General features: G+C 32.7%; 1 long non-coding RNA gene across 2 annotated transcripts; it reads right to left on the bottom strand.

The window, feature by feature from the left end:
* Window positions 1-2,011: 2,011 nt before the first annotated feature.
* Window positions 2,012-5,606, bottom strand: LOC107777246 (uncharacterized). Of its 2 annotated transcripts, XR_001646153.2 has the most exons (7): window positions 5,290-5,606; window positions 4,968-5,049; window positions 4,687-4,727; window positions 4,146-4,205; window positions 3,417-3,563; window positions 2,421-2,492; window positions 2,012-2,252 (listed from the first exon to the last, which is right to left on the bottom strand). It is a non-coding gene; the product is annotated as an uncharacterized LOC107777246 (long non-coding RNA). The 2 variants fall into 2 exon arrangements; XR_001646155.2 differs by lacking the exon at window positions 2,421-2,492.
* Between the last annotated feature and the right edge of the window lie 1,837 nt (window positions 5,607-7,443).

A 7,443-nucleotide genomic window follows, 5' to 3' on the forward strand; every position in this document is an offset into this window, starting at 1 on the left:
TTTACATAGGTTTCAATAAAAAAATCATTTGGAAGCTGGAATGATGAAGAAAGTTCGGAACACGAAGATATAGCAAATCCACGCTTCATGACAACCCTGGAAAATGAGATGGACAAACTCTCCGGTTGCTAGACCGATGAAGATGCATCTCACGAATGCAAAGAAGATAATGAAAATTGTTTCATGGCACGAGGTGAAACAAGTGAGGTAATATCTTATAACTATGATAAATATAATGAATTGCTGGATATTCTTGATCTTACTCTAAAAGAATCGCAAAAAATGATGAATGAACTAAGGAGACTCAACAGGGAAAAGAAATATCGGGAACTCAAGCTTGAAGTATTTGAAATTGAAAAGGAGGTACTTCAATATGAAGTTCATGAATTGGAAAAGCAACCCAATGGCATGCGGAAGTCCACCAGTCACGGTTCTGTCAAGTCTAACTAGGCGACTTACAAGTCAACTGGAAACGGACCAGCTAGAACTGAGTCCACAAGTACTAACACAAGTGGAAGATCTAAAAATGGATCAGCCCATATGTGTCACTACTGTAATAAAAGTGGACATAAGTATTCTTTTTATCAATTTCATAAATATAATATTTCAGGGTAGATTTGAAAACCCAAAAACAATCGTGATCTTAGTAGAACTAACCAACAAGGACCCAAGCAAACTTGGGTACCTAAAACAAAGTGATAATTCCATTGTGCTGGAACACCATAGGAAGAGCCGCAAAGGAAAATTGTACTTAGATAGTACGCGTTTCAGTCACATAACAAGTGACAAAAACCTGTTCAAAGAAGTTACAAAGATAAATGGAGGAAGTGTTAAATTGGCGATGACTCAAAAGGAAAGATAGTTGGCACTAGAACGGTTTCATTCAATAACAATTGTGATATTACTGAAGTATATCTTGTAGATAGACTTAACTACAATATCCTGAGTATAAGCCAGCTATATGATTCAGGGTACGAAGTTAAATTCAAGAAAACTGGTTGTACTATTGAAGATGAGACAGGTATAATAATCCTCCCAGGAAAAAGGTATGAAAATATTTATATTCTTGATGACTAATCTAGATAGTCATATCTGCTTCACCTCTAAATATGATGATCCATGGTTATGGCATAAGAAACTTGGTCATGCAAGCATGCATCTTATTGAAAAACTCTCCAAGCATGATTTAGTTATTGGTCTCCCTAAACTAAATTTTTCTAGAAATCATGTATGTGATGCATGATTGGTAAACAAACCAGAAACTCCTTAAAAACAAAGACATTGTGTCTACCTCAAAGCCTTTACAATTGCTTCATATAGATTTGTTTGGACTCACCAGAACTGCTAGCATAGGAGGAAAACATTATGTTTTTGTTATTGTTGATGACTACTCACGTTTTACATGAGCTATCTCACAAAGATGAAGCCTTGAATAACTTTGAGATTTTCTATAAGAGAGTTAAAAGAGAAAAGGGGTATCTATATTTTTTTTTAAAAAATATTTGGATCTACAAAAATGTTTGTTTTCTCTTTCGTATTCAATTTACATATTTTTTGCTTTTAAATATTATACAATTTTATTTTAATTTTCATGATCTTTTATTTATTAGTTTTATCTACCCTAACAGACACTACAAAAACAAAGTGTGATTGTGGTGGCTTTTTATGTATATTGCGGCGGTTTTGAATCGCCACTATGTAGGCTAACGGTGATTTCCAACAACCCCATAATTACTTCCGCCAAAAATTTATTGCGGTAATTTTCCGAAAAGCGCCATTATTGTGAAAGTGAAATAATGGCGGTTCAGCTTTACTTAGTACGGCGAGTCATAACCGCCAGAATTGGATATGTTACCATAATTCACACTAATTAATATGGCAGTTTTGAACCTCCACAATTCCCCTTTTGTTGTCGGCTATAATTTTTGTTTAGTCATATTTATTCTGTTCTACTTTTGACACCCTGCCTAATGGATTGGTTTACAATAATTTTGAAACAAACATAAAAAAATATTGAATAATTAAATCATTCATTGTATATATAAAAATATAAATATTCTAGAAATACATCATAAAATGTATTAAAATTTCAAGTGGTATTTCACATTCACTCAATACAAGGAAAATAACTACAATAAATCCTAGAAATTATGTTCAACGAGCACTTGCATGAATCTGTGGAGCAATGTTACTTCCACTTGGTGATCCTTTCTGACTGTTCGGCGATGCAACATTCTTCTTATATTCTGTGGCTACAAAATAAAATGAAGCAATAAGCAAGAAATAATCAAAATTCAATCATGATGTACGAAACATAAAACTTTATATTCAAAATAGCAAGCATGTCAAAGGGTCATGGTACAAACTAATATATTCACATTTCTTAAACTGCTGAATAGGTTGTATGTGGCAGATATAACCTGCAGAATCTTTAGTCAACTCCTTTAACCATTCAAGATAAGGATCCAGAGAAAGAAGAAGAACAGAATTACCTGCACAAGTCATAAAAGTGGAATGCATCATTAACATGTAAAAGAAGAAGGAAAAACAAGACCCTTCAACATTCCCTGCCCTTATTTCCTTTTTCTTTTTCTATGCCAACATATACTATCACTCGCGTATAAGACATTCGCGCTTATACCTTGTACATGTTGACCAGTGGAAGTTGTAATATATCGACTTGTCTTAGTTTACCTTACAAGTATCCAAAAGCAAGTGCCATAGTCATATCTAAGTATCATACTCTTTACAATATTAGTCAAACAGGATATTCTGTACACAAAAATTTACAAATTGCATATATGGTAATATAATTTTCTTTAAAGAGTATGATTATGCTAGTTTATCTATAGTCATAATACAACACAGATTCCTTAACTAATCGACCAAGAAAGCAGTTTAATGCAAAAAATATCGGTTTACCGAGTGTGAGTGCTAAAGAGACAGCAAGATCATTGACTTAACATAACTTTTTCATGTTATAAAACATGACACCATATAGCTTATTGTGATTGATGACAAGGTCTAAGACTTTGCTCAGAAGGCTTTAGTCCTCCATGATATTGTGATTGATGAACTAGACGGACTTCCATTGCACTTGAATAGAATCAAATTTAGTGACCAAGAAAGGGTAAAAGAGATGGCGCAAAATCAATATCCCTTCCCCTGACATGTTGTCCTATGGTTCATTTCCATTCAATTAATCTAATAATTTTATTTGTTGATGTCATGTTGCCATATACGCACCTTGATAATGTCATTGCACAAAGGCAAATTTTAAACCTGAAGGGACAAGCCCTGACTAAATGTGCATCAGATTTTATTCATGAATTATCTTTTATCTGTTATGTGTATGTTCAATGAAAAACAATGATCCAAATAGATATCTCGTGAATCAAGAAACATGGAGTTTCTACCTTAGTCACTCTGAGGTTCTCAGGAAGCTTCAAGGATCGGCACTGTGATGATTCAGTAATTTCAGTGAGCTTCCATATCTTAGATTTGCCATTAGGCTCTTTAACAATCCGGGCTTTTACATCCACCGTATTTCTTGCATCTCCATTCTTACAAAGTCAATAGGATGTAAAGAAGTATATATTAGTAGATGATATTGACATGAAAAGCAGGTAAAATTTCTGGTGTGTCCTCCAACTTTGAACAACAGAACAACTAGGGAAAAATTAGTAAGGATATATGTATACATAGTTTTTCCATGGGGGTACGATCTAATGTCAACAAACAAAAACTTCTTTGATACAACGTAGACATCTGACAATTAGCAAACTACAGCAAGTACCTTAAGTTTCATTTTTGTAATGCTGAAGGATAGTAAGCCAAATAACGGAATTAAAATCTATTAAGTTCATTACCCAGTATCGTAAATGCTACTATGACTTTTTTTTGATAATGACAAACGTTACTCTAACTTTGTATCTACAAAGTAGTTAAAACAATCTTTTCAGTAGCCTAAATCTAGAACCAACATGAGTGATATACATACTACACAAGTACTAAACAGCGATTAAAACCTTCAAGCAAGCAAAGAAACTCAACGAATTATCACAATAAAGACAGAGAGCAACAACAGACATAGCAATGTCTTTAGCTAGTTGAGACAAAAGCAAGTACCCAAAGAAAATTCTTACCATCGACAGTTTGGAGGCATTGGATGAATTTTCTAGCTCATTTGTTGAAGTTCTTCATTCCTGCACCATGATTGATCCAGTTCGAGTTAGTGATTAATATAAACTCGCAATAGGACAAACATAAATCCCTTTTGCAGTTTCTCCGAAATCACCAAAGACCAGTGAAAATACAATCGGACCTATCACTCTAAGGACATGTAAATCACACTTAATTTAATAGTTTTGCCAACATATCACTCCTTGCTTTCAGAATAGTTGTGCTTGTATCAATATGCTCTTTCTCATCTATGGAATAGAGTCTTTCTTTTACAAGGATTTTCAGTATCGGCACTAGAAGACTAATTACATCGGATAACCATTTGCTAAGTATTTTTTTGCCTTTTTTTCTCAAATAAGATACCATTTTCAAAATTGTAGTAATATTGACTATTTAAATGTGATCAATTTACTAAAACCTGCTTATATTTCTATCAACTAGATTATGTCCTGCTCTCAAAGAATAGGGGAAAGCAAAGTAAGAGATATAAGAGCAAAAAATTACCTTCTTATCAATTGTTTAGATATTGTATGCTCCTGTATAACCTGTAGATTCATTGGATAAAAAAAAAATCTCACTGAAACATCCATCCATTTTGATCGCACACAATTTTGTTGGGTACAAAAAAGGGAAATCCAAGACAAAATGAATGCAAAAGCAACAACTTGGAAGATGATGGACTAATAGAATGTTTCCCAAGGAAATTAGGATCCAAAATACTACCTAAGGACACTAGATTATTGCTTTTCCCGAATAAATTTTCACTAGCATTTTCAAAATTCTACCTTCAGGTAGTGTCTGCACCAAATACCATCCTCCACTTGAGCATCACTGCCCGCAGATGCATTGATTTTTCAAAATCAATTTCTGGAGAATAAGATCAGAAAACGACCATAAGAACTTTACTCCACACGCAACTCTTTCTTCAGTCACCAAATTTCGACCACAAATCAAATTGTGCCTTAAGATACATCAAAAAATTAAAAATGGAAGCAAAGCACAAATTTAAGTATCTAACAGTTATAGTGATAGAGTAAAGCAAACTAAGAATGAAAACCTAGATCCGCATCAATATATAGAGAAAAATGAGATAAAAACAGAAAGGACCTGGCTGAACTTTGTTTAAATTTGAGAGTTGAGATCATTAAAGCGGCGACGGAGTTTTGCGAACTCCATGAGAGCTTCAACGTAGACCAGAAGCTTCACCATTCCTTTCCGTATTTCGAATTAAGGGCCTCAGCAAGAAGATAAGTAGGAAAGGAGAGAATAGGAGATAAAGGATAGACCGTGAGATGAGAGAAGAGTAGAGAGAGAATCGCCTGCTATGGCGGTCTGACAAAGCGCTGCACGGATAGGGAAGTAAACGAGGAGTTCTGGAGGAAGAGTTCTGATTTGTGAGAAAGATGCCTTTTCCAACTAAACCTAAAAATTATGTTAAAAATTAAAAATCGTTATAAAGAGGATTCTGTTACGATAAAAATCAAAATATGGTGGATGTCTACTCTTCCTCCATAATCTTTGTCTCAAATGGTTAATGACATATTCAATGACATATTTTCTATGTTTAATGACATATTCCATGACATATTTTCTTCACTTTTCATGCCTATATAAAGGCTTTGTAATAGATAGGAAAATAGACACAATTGAAGAAGAAAATTTCTTCCTTTCTCTCTATCTCTTTCTTGTTCATGTTTTACTAAATTGTCTTTATTTCTTGTTCATGTTTTACTAAATTGCTTTTATTTCATAACACGTTATCAGCACGAGTCTCTAACCAATTGTATATATATACAAAAAATTTCATACATCCGGAAAGATTACAATTAGAAGTTATACATATCATCATATGGTTAAATGTAAAGAGAAACTACATATGGTAAGTAATGAAATGTAAGAATGTATGATTATCTTATACTTGTCATTCCTCTTAAATCCCATATGCACACAACTTCGTACTACACCTATATTACATAAGCACATATTAATATTACATCTTTTATATCGCATGAATGGAATAAAATTTTCGAAGTTCTATATGTGAAAATCATAGTAGCAGTTAATTGTTGATATGATGCATGTCATGGTAACCAAGGATATTTTATATAAATTGTCTTATGCATATTTGTGTGTTAACTATCTTCAATCTGTCCTGCCGCTTTTAACATTTTCTTTTACTTGGATGAATATTTTTTTTTCCTTTTGGATTTTTACACTTGCATATAGTACAAAAAAAAGAATAAAAAAAATGGTCATACTGATTAAAAGCATAAATCACCTTGAAGAAAACAAAAAATATTTCACATCTTTATTTAGGTTGATTAATTACTTCTTTGAAATTTGGAAAACAAACCAGCTATTGAGAAAGTATACTTCATAATTTATGGTCGTATCATTTGAAAGCAAACAATGATTAGTATGACTACTAGAAGAGGTATTTTTGAGTATTCATGACCTACTTGATGCGTGCTACTGACTTACCATTTTTAAGTATTTTATATGAATGATGCACAAGCTACAACTGGTAAGTTGTTACCTATAATGTCGCTTTTCAGGTAATATAAATACTAAATTTATGTATTAGTATTATATGTGTGTTGTTACCTATATGATGTACTTTTGATAAATTTATTCACTAATTGCTTGGTTGAATTGAGTGAAGGAAAGTCATGGCGTTAAATCAAATCCAATAGGTAGGATATACCCCGAAAACAACAATATTTTTGAGAGAGACTCAATAAATATTATGACAATGATTTTATGATCCTTTTAAACTCTAATAGAATTTAGAAGAAATATTCTGACTACAAACAATTGTATTTCATATAGATGCTACAAATAATTAATAAAGATTTACGCTGATTTGAGATTTGTACACTTATTTAAGAAAGCAAATTTGATTTGCTAAGTTGCAAATTAGTTGTGTATAACTTTTTTTGGCATGTGATTGAAATTAAGGCTTGAGAATGAATCTCAATATTGTTTAGCCTATTATGCCATTAATTGAAGAATAGACATCGGGATCAAGTCCTGATGCTCCATAATGATAAGAGTTGGGTTTGAGTCCCAATTTATTATGGTCTACCATGCCTTTATATTGGTAAGACATTGGGTTTGAGTCCCAATGTACCATATTGATGATATAATGATGACTAAAGAAAAATAATATATTTTTCATGAAAAGGCATGAAAATTGTCCCACTTGATTTGCTCCATTCTTGAAGTGAATGTGATAACAATGCATAATAAGTTTCAATGAAG

Source organism: Nicotiana tabacum, chromosome 3 (genome assembly GCF_000715075.1).
Source record: "Nicotiana tabacum cultivar K326 chromosome 3, ASM71507v2, whole genome shotgun sequence".
Taxonomy (NCBI): domain Eukaryota; kingdom Viridiplantae; phylum Streptophyta; class Magnoliopsida; order Solanales; family Solanaceae; genus Nicotiana; species Nicotiana tabacum.